Raw genomic sequence first — 16,345 nt, forward strand, 5'->3', positions numbered from 1 at the left:
GAGTAAAGGTAACTCTTGTTATGTTTTAGCAAAGAGACTGGTGGCATTTTGCCCCTGCCCTAGAGAATTATGGAACTTTGAACTTGAGAGAGATGATTTAAGGTATCTGGTGGAAGAAATTTCTAAGCAGCACAGCATTCAAAAGGTGATTTGGGTGCTGTTAAAGCATTTCATTTCAAAAGTGAAAAAGAGCATAAAAGTTCAGAAAATTTGCAGCCTGACGATGCAGTAGAAAAGAAAAACCCAGTTTTTGAGGAGAAATTCAAGCTGGCTGCAGAAATTTGCATAAGTAACAAAGAGCCAAATGTTAATCCCCAAAACAAGGGGGAAAATGTCTCCAGGGAATGTCATAGGTCTTCATGGCAGCACCTCCTATCACAGACCCAGAAGCCTAGGAGGAAAGAATGGTTTCGTGGGCCCGGCCCCAGGTCCCTGTGCTGTGTGAAGCCTAGGGACTTGGTGCCCTGTGTCCCAGCCATTGCTAAAAGGGGGCCAAGATACAGCTCAGCCCGTGGTTTCAGAGGATGTAAGCCCCAAACCTTGGCAGCTTCCACATGGTGTTGAGCTTATGGGTGCACAGAAGTCAAGAATTGAAGTTTGGGAACCTCCGTCTAGATTTCAGAAGATGTATGGAAATGCCTGGATGCCCAGGCAAAAGTTTGCTGCAGGAGCAGGGCCCTCATGAAAACCTCTGCTAGAGCAGTGCAGAAGCGAAGTGTGGGGTTGGAGCCCCCACACAGAGTCCCTACTGGGGCGCTGCCTAGTGGAGCTGTGTGGGGGCTCCACTAGGAGCAGGCCACTGTCCCCCAGACATCAGAATTGTAGATCCACCGACAGCTTGTACCATGCACCTGGAAAAGCCACAGACACTGAATGCCAGCCTGTGAAAGCAGCCAGAAGGGGGGCTATACCCTGCAAAACCACAGGGGCAGAGCTGCCCAAGACTATGGGAACCTACCTCTTGCATCAGCATGACCTGGATGTGAGACATGGAGTCAAAGGAGATCATTTTGGAGGTTTAGAATTTGACTGCCCTTCGTGCCACTGCACTCCAGCCTGGGCAACGAGCGAGATACCATCTCAAAAGAAAAAAAGAATTTGACTACCCTGATGGATTTCAAACTTGCATGGGCTCTGTAACCCCTTTGTTTTGGCCAATTTCTCTCATTTGGAATGACTGTACTTACACAATACCTGTACCCCCACTGTATCTAGGAATTAACTAGCTTGCTTTTGATTTTACAAGCTCATAGGCAGAAGGAACTTGCCTTGTCTCAGATGACACTTTGGACTGTGGACTTTTGGCTTAATGCTGAAATGAGATAAGACTTTGGGGGACTGTTGGGAAGGCATGATTGGTTTTGAAATATGAGGACATGAGATTTGGAGGGGTCAAGGATGGAATGATATGGTTTGGCTCTGTGTCCCCACCCAAAGCTCATCTTGAATTGTACTCCTATAATTCCCACGTGTTGTGAGAGGAACCTGGTGGGAGATAATTTGAATCATGGGGGCAGTTTCCCCCTATACTGTTCTTATGGAAGTGAATAAGTCTCACAAGATCCAATGGTTTTATCAGGGGTTTCTGCTCTTGCATCTCCTCATTTTCTCTTGTCGTCACCATGTAAGAAGTGCCTTTCGCCTCCCGCCATGATTGAGGCCTCCCCAGCCATGTGGAACTGTAAGTCCAATTAAACCTCTTTTTCTTCCCAATCTTGAGTTTGTCTTTAACAGCAGCATGGAAACAGTCCTCTTCCTGAAAACAACCTCCCATGGCCTTCCTTGGTGTGAGCACACACACGGAGAGAGAGAATCTTGTCTCTCTCTTCTTCTATGGATGCTAATCCCATCATGAGGGCTCTACCCTCATGACCTCATCTAAACCTAATTACTGCCCAGAGGCCTGACCTCCTCCTAATATTATCCCATTGGGGGTTAGGATTTCAACAGATGGATGGCAGGGGACAGGGCACAAACACGCAGTCTAAAACAGGTACCTTCCTGGTTACAAAAGGGGAAATATAATCTGCAAAAACTAAAGTATTTTAATAATTGACAATTTAAAAGTCGATCACAAATCACTACTACACAAGTTACTACTACTTGTAGAATTATTTAAGTAATTAATTTTGGACTTCAGGTAGAAATGATCTTTCAAAAATTATGGTGTAAAAAGTAAGCATAAAATATATTAGTGGCTTAATAACATATTCAAAGTTCATGTAGCCTGTTAGGATATTTGATGACCTCATGGTAGAATCATATCAATTGGGTGCAGTGGCTCATGCCTGTAATCCCCGCACTTTGGGAGGCTGAGGCAGGTGGATGGCTTGAGTTGAGGAGTTCAAAACCAGTCTGGGCAACATGGCGAAACCCCATCTCCACATCTCCACAAAAGATACAAAAATTAGTTGGGCATAACGGTGTGCTCCTGTGGTCCCAGCTCCTCAGGAGACTGAGGCACGAGAATAGTTTGAACCCGGGAGGGGGGGTTGCAGTAAGCAGGGATGGCACCACTGCACTCCAGCCTGAGTGACAGAGTGCGATTACCGTCTGAAAAAAAGAAAAAAAAAGAAAGAAAGAAAGGCTGTGGTCTGGGGTGGACCGAGGCTCAAAAGATAGACAAAATGAACTCTTAAAACCTATCAAACTTGTTAGTAGGATTAGATACAGCTGTGTATGCGAGAAAGATTCAAAATATGGGCTTAAAGGAGACAGCAGTTCCTTCCTTGTCTAGCTGTCATTCTGTTATCCTGCCCCAAGATCCAAAATGGCTGTTAAGCTCCAGCTGTTCTTCATGCCCACATTGCAGGTAGTGGAAAAGAGTAATTAAGAGTAAGTGTAGCAAGATCACAGACCTAGCTTTTGAGGAGACTCCCTGGAAGTTCCACACAACACTTACACTTAACATTTCATTGCCCATTCATTTATGTGGCCATTAATATCTGAGAGGGAGGCTGGAAAATGCAGCCTTATACTGTGGCAATATGCCAGCAAAAATATTGGTGTTCTGTTACTGAGAGGGATGGAAAGAGCTGCTGGGGTAGGCAATTAAGATGCTCTGCCACAAGTTCATTTATCTAAGTCATAATTAAAGAAGTTCTATTAATTTAGGCAGAATAGAAAACACAAATACATATTTGATGGATATCTTTGAAACATTAACTCATAATGGAAAGTGCCTGTCTTCAAGTGTCTAAAATAAAAATCAACACGTTGGTATTTCAGTAGCAGTGGATGGCATCAACAAGGTTAAGATAGCTGTTGAATAGTGATTAAATCTGGGCCCTGGAGCCAGGCCATCTCGGTGGAGTTCTGGTATTAATTGTATGGACTTGGACAAGAAACTTGGCACATTCAATTCATCTGTGAAATGGAGAAAATGATACCTATTTGTTGAGGTTGTTGTGATAAGGAAGTAAATTACAAATGCAAAGTTAATAAGTATAGAACTGTGCCTAACATCTAGCCAGTGCTTAATAAATACTAGCTTTTATTATAATTTGTTTCATTAGTATTATATCTCAAGCACATATTGTCTAATAGCCTTCATACTATATGATATATATAATAAAAGAAATATGTTTGTTAAATGTATGTTAGTTTTATGCTTATTTAATTTACATTTCATCTTAGACTACTCATTATTACTGAGTATAAAGTCTAATAAAATAAATCCATATTTCATAAAGAATTATAAATAAATGCATAGACTGCTAAAGAAAACAACTATAAAACTTAATAATATTATAAGTAGGACTGTATCTTCAGCATGAATTATTAGTATATATTTTTGCAGTATTAATAGCCAAGAAAGTTATATATGGTATCCAAAAAAGGTAATAAAAGAATAAAATTATGTTCAGCTTACTTGATCCTAATTGTAAGTATATTCCACATAAGGATATTGTGGAATAAAGCCCATATTCCTATTGGTGAAATTTCATTTATTTAAAGTTTCATGAAATCTGCTCAGCATTCTATGTTAGTGTCTTAGAAATAATCAGCTCTCTGATATTATTTATAAAGTATACTCATTAAAGGAACTGTGAATATTTTGATATACTGACAAATTGCACCCTCCAGTGGAAAAAATGTTTATCCATAAAACTTTAATGTGTTTCTGCATTGCAGCTGTAATATATTCAAAGTCGCTTCTGTCTAAAACTCTTTTAAATGTAATTGTGTTTTATGACCTGAATATACAGAATGAATATATATCTCACTCTATTAGATATACATTACACTTTTTGGGTCCCCAGGAAGTTCCTCCAAGTTTCAGACTCCATTATGTAAATAGGACATTAAATATTGGTTAAGTAGAAGAACTTTAAAGAAAAATTTTTTCGGAATTATTATTAACGTGTCAGTCTTTATAGACATGAGTCCACTCCAAAAAGTAGAACTCATCCACTTCCACTTAATATTCTATAGGATGAAGTTGGACCACAAACCATAGTAACTTACACAGGGGGACAAGTTACCGAACTAAGAATATTTTATATTCATGCCTCAATGATTTTTGTGTGTATAATTAAAAGCATTTATACTCCACAAGGCTAGTTTCTTCTTAAATAAATCTAATATTTTTAGTATCCATACTAGAGCGTATCAGTCACCAAACCTGAAGAAGGTTAAAGAACAGCCATCCTCTGTCAATCAGAAAGAGTTGCAAAACTAAGTGACTGTATAAGCACATCCATATTTTAGGGCTATTCGAAGTTGAAAACCTTTTCTCTTGTTTCAGAGATACTTACATCAAATGAAGACATTTACAAATTGTTCATAGTATACAACAGCCCAAATATGATTTTCACCTATGCTGTGTAAAGAAGTTAAACATTCATAAGTTTCTCTGATAAATTCAGTGCATTTTTCCATAATAAATAACACAAGCTATTCTAAATGTTTTAATTCTTTCAGTGCATATTTCCAAACTCATTAAAGGGAATGAAATCGTGTTATTAAATGGCTATGATATATTTCAGTATACTATGAAATCTACACCGTACAGTTTGATTCACATCAATACTATAATTCACTCTAAAAAAAACCACAGGCACACACAAAATAGAGAACAAATGTGAGTTTTTAATAAATTTAAAGTATACTATCTACTTTAAACCACAATGTATGATATATTTTAACAAAACCGCCAATTTCCAAACCCCTTTTCTAATTCTGGCACAAGCAATATTCAATCTATTCGAATCTTCTGGTTCGTAATCCTATAAATGATGCTATCATATCCAGGATCCATGTTCCAAATATTGTAAGAAGTGATAATCACAGCCAGGGCCAAGGCAATCATTATCCAAAGTATCATGTTGAAAATCACTGAATATTCAAAATTATACGCAAGGTTATAGGGACTTGCTGGGTTCTTCACTTATTTTGCCTCAAAGATAGTCCTTGCCTTCCTCATAAGGGAGGTGTCAAATGACTTAATAGTGACTAACTCTACCACTGCATTCCCACTGTAAAGATTGTACATGTTATCTGCAAACTTTTGCAGAGCGTCAACAGGATTTTAGAAGCAACTCTGAATTGTTCAGAGTCTTCCCCGTAATGCTTCCCAATTTCAGCCAAACCTGCCAGCTCCACTGAATATAAATCAGGAGAATGATCCTTGGCTAGATGCTTATGACAAGACACCAAGCTTGAAATATCATGTAGCACTTGGAGTTCAGAAAGAAAGAGCAGGTCAACTCCATTGTTCCTACTCAGAGAATTCAGGGGAAGTGAACTGAGAATGGAGTTTTCCTGAAACAAGTAATTATGGAGCTGTCCTAAGGTGACTGAAAGGTCTTCAAACACTGAGTTTGCCTTCCCTACCAAATATGCTCTTTCCTCACTAGGAGCCAACTGCAAAACAACAGGAGTTTCCTCAGAAAATAAAGAGCGAATGGAATTTGCAACACTGTCAAGACCAAAAGGAACTGCATTCTTCAAAGGGTATGAAATGACACTGCCTGGTGGTAGAGCCAGTTTGTCCACTCCCTTCACCATCACCACGACGGTGGCCCAAGGACGATGAAATCGGTCACCTACTGCAAGTCCTGGCCAAGAAAGGTTTTCCTTCACAGAGAAGGCCATGGACAATGCAGCCACGTCCGGGATTCACTCTCCTGGTATAGGCCAATTTCCATTTCTGAAAATAACAGACCAAGAACTAAACTCGTTTCCTCAAACACCCGCCACCAACGACAGGAGCACGGCAAACACAGTCACGGTGCCGCTGCGGCCGCGCAGTGCAGGGCAACAAGGAGCGGGCCGGCGGGACACAGGCAAGCACTGCGGTGTGACTGGGTGACGGCATTAGTACTCATCCTGACTCCTGGGGCTTGTCCTTTCATTGCCTAAAGGAATATTTTTTTAAAAAAGTAAAAAATAAAATTATACCTGTATATATTGAATATTTTCTAAAAGAATATCCTCCACTATATATTTGATATAGAAATATTTTATAGATATTCCTGTGAGCAAATATTTTGGTTGGAAAGATCTGTAGTTGCCCAATATTGGAAGAGGAATTTAAAAAAATGGTTAAATAAAAATTGAAGCATCACCTATTCTTGTCATAAATGGAAGAGAGGAGGAGCAGGGCAAGGAAAATAGTACTTTCGGGCACTGAGCATATGTCAGGATAAGGGCTTCTTATGTCAGGATAAGCACTATGACATCATCTGCTCTCTTTATGGTACTTTTAACAATTTTTAATTTTCATTATGAAAATGCATGTTTATAATAGAAGAGCTGAAATTGTTTTTTAATTGAAGAAAAGAAAATCTTACATCACACCACTACACAGAGACAACCTCTGTTAATATTTGGGTGCAATGTCTTCCCATCTTTACTCAGTGCAATTCCTTCCTATATATGTGATCATGCCCTATGGGCAACAAGTACTGTTTTTCACATAAAAATTACTACATAAGTATTTTTCTGTTGTTACAGTCTCTTAGAATATACTGCTTTGAGATAGAGTTCATATATCATAAAGTTCACCATTTTAATATGTGCAATTTGATGGATTTTAGTATGTTTGTGAGGTTGTGCAAAATAACCACTATCTAATTTTAGAACAGTTTCATCACCTCCAAAAAACCCATATCCAATAGCAATAATTCCCCATTCCCCTCTGTCTCTATCCCCTACCAACTACTAATCTACTTTCCAACTCTATAAATTTGTATTCTGGACATTTTGTATAAACAGATTCATACTATATGTGGTCTTTTGTGTTTTACTTCTTTCTGTTAGCATGTTTTCAAGGTTCATTGATGTTGTAGCATGTATCAGTACTTTATTCCTTTTTATGGCTGAATAATATTCATTTGCATGGATATACCAAATTTTGTTTATCCGTTCATCAGTTGATGGACATTTGCATTGTTTCCAATTTGAGGCTGCTATGAATAATACAGCTATCCTTCATGTACAAGTTTTTGTGTGAACATGTGCTTTCAATTCTCTTAGGCATATACACAGGATTAAAATTTCTGGTTCACATGTTTGATGTTGAGGATCTGACAATCTGTTTTCCAAAATAGGTGCATCATTGTATATTCTCACCAACAACGATTTTTAAATTATGGCCATCTTAGTAGGTATGAAATGGTACTTTATTGTGATTTTGATTTGTATTTCCATCCATAAGTACTAACAATATTGAGCACCTTTTCATGCATTTATTGGCATTCATATGTCTTTGGAAAAATATCTATTTCAATTCGATGTACACTTTAAAAACTGGGTTGTTTTTTATTATTATTTGTAAGAGTTCTTTATATATTCTAGATACTAGATCCTTATCAAATTTATGATTTTCAAATATTTTCTCCTATTCTGTGGGTTGTCTTTTCACTTTCTTGAGAATGTCCTTTCTTTATGGGACTTTTATGAGAAGGGCTTGAATGTCACTTTATAACCATGCTTTCCTCAGTTGGTCTTTCTCTGAAGATCATAGAGTAAATGTTTTCCACAAATCACAAGGAACTGTCCTCATTCCTGACCTATGGCAGCTGACACTCATGTAGGTCTTTCAAAAGAGCTTGTAGGCCCTCTTCAGTTTTGACCTCATTGCAGTACACTATTATTCTCTTAACTACTATGATATCTGAGTAATAGTTTTATAAAATTTCCAGTGCCCTAGTTTAAATAAATAATCTAGCTCTATATCCTTTTGAATCATAATTAATTTTTAGTGAAGGTAAATATCATGCCAGGATTTATAATAATTTTGGATTCCTCCAATGAAAAACTTGTATCTTTACACTAACTTAAGGGTAAAAGAGTAGCTCAATATCAGCAAGATACAGTATTGTAGTATACTTCTGGCTTCTCACTAATGTATGATTGATGATTTCCATCTAGTTTATTTATTCAAAACTATTTACTGACTTATTATCAGGATCTATACATTTTACTGGTTATTAAGGATACAGCCGTAAATAGAATTAATATGGCTTCTGTCCTCATAGATATTTTGGTTCCGTTGGTGAGTAGGCAAGCAACCATGTTAACATGGGAGCTATAGTGTTCTGAGAGCAAACAAAAGAGGGACATTACCTGTATATGAATGCACGGCAAATTTCTTCAAGGAGAAAATGCCTAATCTGAAACTATTTGAATAGATTAATGGGAATATACCAAAATGGGGGTAAAGTGGTAACATACTGGAGAAAGAATATTCTAAGGAAAGGAAACTACATTCAGAAGGCCAGATGGGGGGCAAAAGAGCATGCTGTTAAATTTAAGAAATTTAAGGATCTTCCAACTCTTGGTTGATATGATTAAGTAAAAACTGACAAGCAATTTAAGGACATTTAAATCTAAATAAATGTTTCTATTGCAAAGAAAAATGCAGATATATGTTGCAATAGATTAAATTGAGACCTAATTACATTCTTTATTGACATAGGTCATTGGTATAAATGGTGTATGACTGGATTAATGGGAAAAGTTCTGAGATGCAATAACCTCTGGGGTCCTTTATTCAGGAAGGAGGTTCAATTGACTCACAGTTCTGCATGGCTGGGAAGGCCTCAAGAAACATATAATCATGGTGGAAGGGAAGCAAACACGTTCTTCTTCACGTGGTGGCAGGAGAAAGAAGGGCTAGGTAAAACGGGGAGAAGTCCCTTATAAAATCATCAGATATCATGAGAACTCATTCACTATCAGGAAAACAGCATGGAGGTAACTACCTTGCTGATAAAATTACCTCCTGCCGGGCACAGTGGCTCATGCCTGTAATCCCAGCACTTTGGGAGGCTGAGGTAGGCGATCACCTGAGGTTGGGAGTTCGAGACCAGCCTGACCAACATGGAGAAACCCTGTCTCTACTAAAAATTCAAAACTAGCCGGGCATGGTGGTGCATGCTTATTATGCCAGCTACTCAGGAGGCTGAGGCAGGAGAATTGCTTGAACACAGGAGGTGGAGGTTGTGGTGAGCCGAGATCGTGCCATTGGACTCCAGCCTGGGCAACAAGAGTGAAACTGCGTCTCAAAAAAAAAAAAAAAAAAAAATTATCTCCCACTGGCTCCCTCCCATGACACTTGGGGATTATGGGAACTACAATTCAAGATGAGATTTCGGTGGGGACACAGCCAAACTATACCAATGGCCATTATTATGCTGATGTACATTCTTTCTGTACCTAATTTGTTGAGTTTTTATCATTGAAGAATGTTGAATTGTGTCAAATATTTTTTCTGCCTCTATTGAAATGATCATGTTTTTTCCTTCATTCTGTTAATGTATCACTTTTATGTTGAGCCATTCTTGCATCCCAGGGATAAATACCACTTGATCAAGGCTTGTGATCCTTTTAATATGTTTTTGAATTCAATTTGCAAGTCTTTTTGTTTTGTTTTTACGATTTTTGTATCTATGTTCATCAGGGATATTAGCCTGTAATTTTTTTTTTTTTTTCAGTATCCTGGTCTGGCTTTGGTATCAGGGTAATGCTGGGCTCATGAAAAGAGTTTGGAGGTATTTCTTTCTCTTCGAGTTTTTGGAAGAGTTTGAGAAGGATTAGTATTAATTGTTCTTTAAATATTGGTAGTATTTACTAGTGAAAGCTCTGGTCCTAGGCTTTTCTTTGTTGCGAAGTTTTTCATTACTAATTCAACTCCTTGTTTTTTTATTTTAGTTCAGATCAGACTTTGTTTTTTACATAATTCAGTTTTGATTGGTTGTATGCTTAGAGAAGTTTATCCATTTCTTCTAAGTTATCCAGCTTATCAGTGTATAGTTGTTCATAGTATAGTCATCCCTCAGGATCCACAGGGGATTGGTTCCAGGACCACCCATGGGTACCAAAATCCACACATACTCAAGTCCCGGAGTAGGCCCTGTGGAACTTGTGAATATTAAAATTGGGCCCTTCATATAAGAAGGTTTTGCATCTCATGAATACTCTTATTTTTCATTCATGTTTGGTTTCAGATGCTGAAGTCATGCATATGGAGGGCAGACTGTATTTATTGAAAAAAAAATCCACATGTAAGTAGACTCACGCAGTTCAAAGTCATGTTGTTTAAGGGTCAACTGTAGTCTCTTGCAATCTTTTGTTTTTCTGTAGTATCAAATGTAATGTTTCCTGTTTCATTTCTGGTTTTGAGTCTTCTCTATTGTTTTCTTAGTCTAGCTAAAGGTTTGCCAACTTTTTTTTTCTCTTTCGCAAAAAAACAAACAAACCAAAAAACCACACAACTTTTAGTTTCATTGATTTTTTTCCTAGCTTCTATTTCATTTATTTTGGCTCTTATCTTTATCATTTTATTCCTTCTCCTAGCCCAAACTAACCTTAGGCTTAGCTTGTTCTTCCTTTTCTACTTCTTTGAGGTGGAAAGTTAGATTGTTTATTTGAGAGTTTTCTTTTTTCTTAATGTAGGTGTTTATAAGTTTCACTCTTAGAACTGCTTTTGCTGTATTCTGTAAGTTTTGGTGTGTTATGTTTCCATTTTATTTTGTATCAGTATGTTTTTAAATTTCCCTTTTGACTTTTCTTTTTTGAACCATTGGTTGTTCAGGAGTGTGTTGCTTAATCTTCATATGTTTGTAAATTTTTCAATATTCTCCCTGTTATTGATTTCTGGTTTCATACCATTTCAGCTGGAAAAAATACTTGGTATAACATCAGTCTTTTCAAATTTTAAAAGATTTGTTTGTGGCCAAATGTATGATCTATCCTAGAAAATGTTTCAAAGAAGAGCTTCAAGCTTATGATTGGTGATTGATTTCTGGTATACTTTTACTCAAGGCTAGGGCTTTCTGAGTCACATGGGATTTTTATTAGGACTCTTCCTTTTTTGAGGTCCTTATAACTTTAATTTTTATGTTTCTGTCTCACAAGTCTAAGGATCTGCTCTGCTCATCTTATCAGCCTTCCAGCAGCTGCTTTCTAATCAGTAACTATTTTTAGGGAGAAGCTCCCCCAAATGCCAGGATATCTTTTTGTGACTCTTTCTTCTTGCAGATCATGGCAACACAATTCCTTACACACAGACTTGTAGCTCTTCTGTGCATTCAGAACAGACGTTCTTGTTTAAAAACATTTTGTTGTATCATTCTCAGCAGGAGAGTTGGTTTGAATCCCTTAATACACTATTACTTATACTGGAACTTCTCCATGCAAATTTTAGAAATTTTTATATGGTTGATTTAACCTTTCTTTTGCCTTAATTACTTGTAAATTCTGATTCATGGGAAATGCTATTTCCCATTTTACTGTTATTTAGAAGTTTGTTTGCATTTTGGTATAGTACTTTCATAGTTTCAATTTTTATACTGAAACCTTTGATCCATTTGGAATTTATCTAGATCTGTTGAGAAGTTTATATGAAACTTTTATTTGTGATGTTCACCTCTTTATCCATTCCCATTTGCTGGATCGTCTATCTTTTTGCCATGGACTAGAAATTTTATCTTTTTATATAGTAAATTTGCTTGTAAATTTGGATCCATTTCTGAATTTTCTATTGTTTTGTTTCATTGTGTGTCTCTGTTCACGTGTCTGGGTGACACTCTTTTTTTAATGGCTTTATTTAGGCTTGTCATACAGTACTCTGTGTACATTTAAAGTGTATAATTTGATCAGTTATGACATATGTACACCCTGATGAAATCATCAATATAATCAAAGTAATGAACAAAAGTTTTCTTGTGCCCTTTTGTAATTTATCACACTTCCCCTACCCTTGTCCCCCAGCTGTCTCCACACAACAAACTGATGGGCTTTCTGTTATTATAACTTGCAGTTTTTAGAATTTTGATCAGATAGAATAGAGTCCTTTTGTATTTTACTCAACATGTTATTTTGTGACTCATTTATGTTGTTGCTTTTATCATCAATTTGCTCTCTTATTTGTGTGGCAGTAGTAGTATTTTATTACACAAATATACAAATTATTTATCCATTTATCTGTTTTTGGAAGTTTGGGTTGTTTCCAGTGTTTGGCTATTACAAGTAAATCTGTCATGATCTTTTGTGTATATAAGACTATATAGACATACACTTTTATTTCTCTTGGGTAAGGATGGAATGGTTAGTTTGTATGGTATGTGCAAATTTAACGTTTTTGGAAATTGCTCAACTATTTTCCAAAGTGCTATACCAGTTTACATTCCCAGAAGAAGTGTATGAGATTTTCAGTTTATCTATGTCTTCATAAACATTTGATATTGTTTGTCTTTATACTTTCAGTTATTCTAATGGATGTATAGTGGTATCTCATTGTGGTTTTAATTTGCATCTTCCTTAAAATGCAAATTAAAGATAAAAAAGACCTTTCTCTGTGCTCATCTTCTTTCATGAAGTATCTATTTAAATATTTTTTTATTTTATATTAGTATATATGTTTTGTCTCATTGATTAAGAGTTCTTCTTATATTCTAGATATAAGTTCTTTGCCAGATATATGCTTGCCAAATGTCTTTTACCAATGTGTGGCCTGGTTTTTAATTTTCTTCTGGTTTTTTATTTTCTTAACATTGTCTTTTGAAAAAAAAATTTTTAATATTGATGCATTTCAATTTGTTGATTCTTCAATTCTATAGATTAATTTGATAACAATTAACATATTCATAATATGGATTTTTCCAATTTATGAATATGGCATATGATTGTCTGAAATAACCCCCAAATTTTATAAGCTGAAACCTAATCCCCTTTGTGGTGGCATTAAGAGGCAAGGCATTTTGGGAAGCGATTTTCATTAGAGCTCCACCTTATAATAAAAGGACCAGAAGTAACTAGCTTAGTCCTTCTGCCTTCTGCCACATGAGCACACAGTATTCACCTCTTCTGCCATGTGAGGACACAGCAAGAAAGCCCTTACCAGACACTGAATGCTGGCCCCTTGATCTTGGACTTCCCAGACTTCAGAACTGTGAGAAATAAATTTCTATTGTATGTAAGTTACCCAATCTGTGATGTCTTATTACAGTGGCACAGACTAAGGAAGCACATTTCTTCAATTATTAAGTCTTCTTTAATTTCTCTGAAGTCTGTTTTAGAGGTGGTGGTTAGGAAACAATGGCTATTGGTATGCCAAATCCAACCTGTGGTTTATTTGGTGTGGTTCACAAAATAATTTTTACAGTTTTAACGTGTTGTTAGAATGCAGAAGAAAGTGGGATAAACACTAAAATATTTCATATTTGCTTCTTATAAAAAAGTTTTCCAGCCCCTGTCATAGAGAATTGTGTATAAATGTTGAACATAATTCATTAGATTCACTTCCAGGTATTTTACATTTGTGATGCTACTGAAAAACATCTGTTTATGATTAAGCTTATTTAAAATGTTATGTTTCTGGTACAAAGTATTTGCTCAATATATATTCTATTGAATAAATGAAGAAAAACATTTTCATCTTTAGAAATAAACTTGTGAAACAGCTTGTTAAAGATGTTAAGGCCATGAGAGATCAGCAAAAGGAAGACAATGGAAAGAGATTCTAGAGTGTGTAGCTCCCCTTTCTTTCTTGGCCTTCTGCAGACTATACTCTCTCTTATGGGCCCTTGTCCCACCTGTTACTTTCTCTGACAAAAACTTTTGGCATCTTAGAGACATGGATGCTGGTACTACATGAATGAAGAAATCATATGACATTGTTTTCAAGTTTTATTTTCTTAATTTTCATTGCTGGTATATTAGTCATGGTTTTCCAGACAAGCAGAAGCAATAGGCTCTTAGATAGGTAGACTGATGGTTTGATTGACTGGAAGGAATTGGCTCACATGATTGTGGGGGTTGGCCAGTCTGAAATCCGTGGGACAGGTCCACAGATGGGAAATCCTGGTAAGAGTTGATGTTCCAGTCTTGAGACTGAATTCCGCAGGACAGCAAGCTGAAAACTCAGTTAGGGTTTCTACCTTGAATTCCTGGAGAGAATTTCTTTTTCTTCATGAAAACTGTCCTTGCTCTTAAGGCCTTCAACTGATTGAATGAGGCCTACCACATTATGGAGGGTAATTTTCTTTACTCAAAGTCTACTTATTTGCCTGTTAATCACATATAAAACACCCCTCCACAGCAACATCCTCAGGGTGTTTGACCACATAATTGGGCACCACAGCCTAGCCAAGTTGACGAATAAAATGAACCATCACAGTTGTTACTGGTAAATACTATTTTATTTTGTACTTCAATGTTACATCCTGCAACTTCATTAACTAATAATTTCTCCATAGGGAAAAAATGGTGAATAGGGGGCAGGACTAACTTGCAGCTCCCACTTGGATGGACAGAGCAGTGTGTGGAGGCTCACACTGTGAACTTTTACTCCAAGAACTACCATAGGAACATACCAGGAAAGTTGAGATAATTCACAGACCCTTTGAAAGAAGCAGATAGCTGCCCTGGGGTACAGTGGAAAAACTGTGAATGCCCAAAGTGTGAATGTGTAAAAGGGGGATCATCTGCCTCCAAATACATACCCCCACTGGGGAACCTGAAGGTCCAGATCACAGGGGAAGGATTTGGACTTACCTGGAGCTGAGACAAATTTAGAGAGCTGAGCGAGATACGGGAGTAGAAGACGAGCCCTATGCACATTCTTGGTCCCCAGGGAAGCCATTTCTGACTTTGTCTCACGGGGGTTTTTGGAAAGGGCTGCCAGGGGAACTGGGAAAAGACCGCAGGAGAGGCCAGGTGTTGTGGCTCACACCTGTAATCCCAGCACTTTGGGAGGCTGAGGCGGGCAGATAACCTGAGGTAACAAGTTCAATACCAGCCTGGCCAACATGGGGAAACCCTGTCCCAACTAAAAATACAAAAAATTAGCCAGGTATGGTGGCACTCGCCTGTAGTCCCAGCTACTCAGGAGGCTAAGGCAGGAGAACTGCTTGAGCCTGGGAGGTGGAGGCTGCAGTGAGCCAAGATCGCCACCACTGCACTCCAGCCTGGGCAACAGAGCGAGACTCCGTCTCAAAAAAACAAAACAAAACAAAAACAAAAACAAAACAAAAACGGCAAGAGAAGGAAACTTCCAGCTGAACAATTTTGATTGAATGCACATTTTCTGGACAGAACCTGGGAGAGGGAGCAAATCGGGAGTGCAGACACAGCACAGACGCTGAGGCGTGTGGGGAGGCATGAAACCTGAAAGCCGTGCTTGTTTTCTCAGTTGGGAGGCTAGTAGCCTAGGATAAGTTCTCGGCCCTGCTCACATGCCATCTGGAAATAAACTTGGTGCTGTTGGCAGGGCATGGTGGAAGTGAGACTGGCCTTTTGGGCTGTGTGGGAGCTGGGTGAGGTCTGTAAGTGCCGGCTTTCCCTCACTTTCTTGGTGACCTACATGCAGCAGAGGCAGCCATAATTCCCCTGGGAACGTAAGTCCATTGGCCTGAGAACCACACCCCCATCCCTACAGCAGCCACAGCAAACCCTGACCAAGGAGAGTCTGAGCTCAGACACACCTAACCCTACCCCCACCTGATGGTCTTTCTCTACCTGCCCTGGTAGCCAAAGACAATGCACATAGTTCTTTGGGAGCTCTATGGCTCGTCTAATGCCTAAGCCTAGGGCAAGTTTGTATCCTTCCCACACAACCGGAGGTGATGTGGTCTTGAAAGCATCACCTCCTAGCTAGAGGCCAACCAACAGAAAACCAGCACATTTAAAAAAATACAACCAAGTACCCTCACAGAGTCCACTTCACTCCCCTGCTACCAACACCACAGCAGGTGCTGGTATCCACAGCTGAGAAACCTGAAGACAGTTCACATCACAGGACTCTGCGCAGACACTTCTGGAGCCTGGTAGCTCCACTGGGTGGCTACATCCAGAAGAAAAATAAAAATCATTGCAGTTTGGCTCTGAGGAAACCACA

The 16,345-nt window shown here is 38.1% G+C and overlaps 1 pseudogene; it reads right to left on the bottom strand.

Moving 5' to 3' along the window:
- Positions 1 to 5,197: 5,197 nt before the first annotated feature.
- LOC129036332 (renin receptor-like) lies at positions 5,198 to 15,091 on the bottom strand (annotated as a pseudogene).
- Positions 15,092 to 16,345: the final 1,254 nt, after the last annotated feature.

The sequence above is a fragment of the Pongo pygmaeus genome, chromosome 1, assembly GCF_028885625.2.
Source record: "Pongo pygmaeus isolate AG05252 chromosome 1, NHGRI_mPonPyg2-v2.0_pri, whole genome shotgun sequence".
Classification (NCBI taxonomy): domain Eukaryota; kingdom Metazoa; phylum Chordata; class Mammalia; order Primates; family Hominidae; genus Pongo; species Pongo pygmaeus.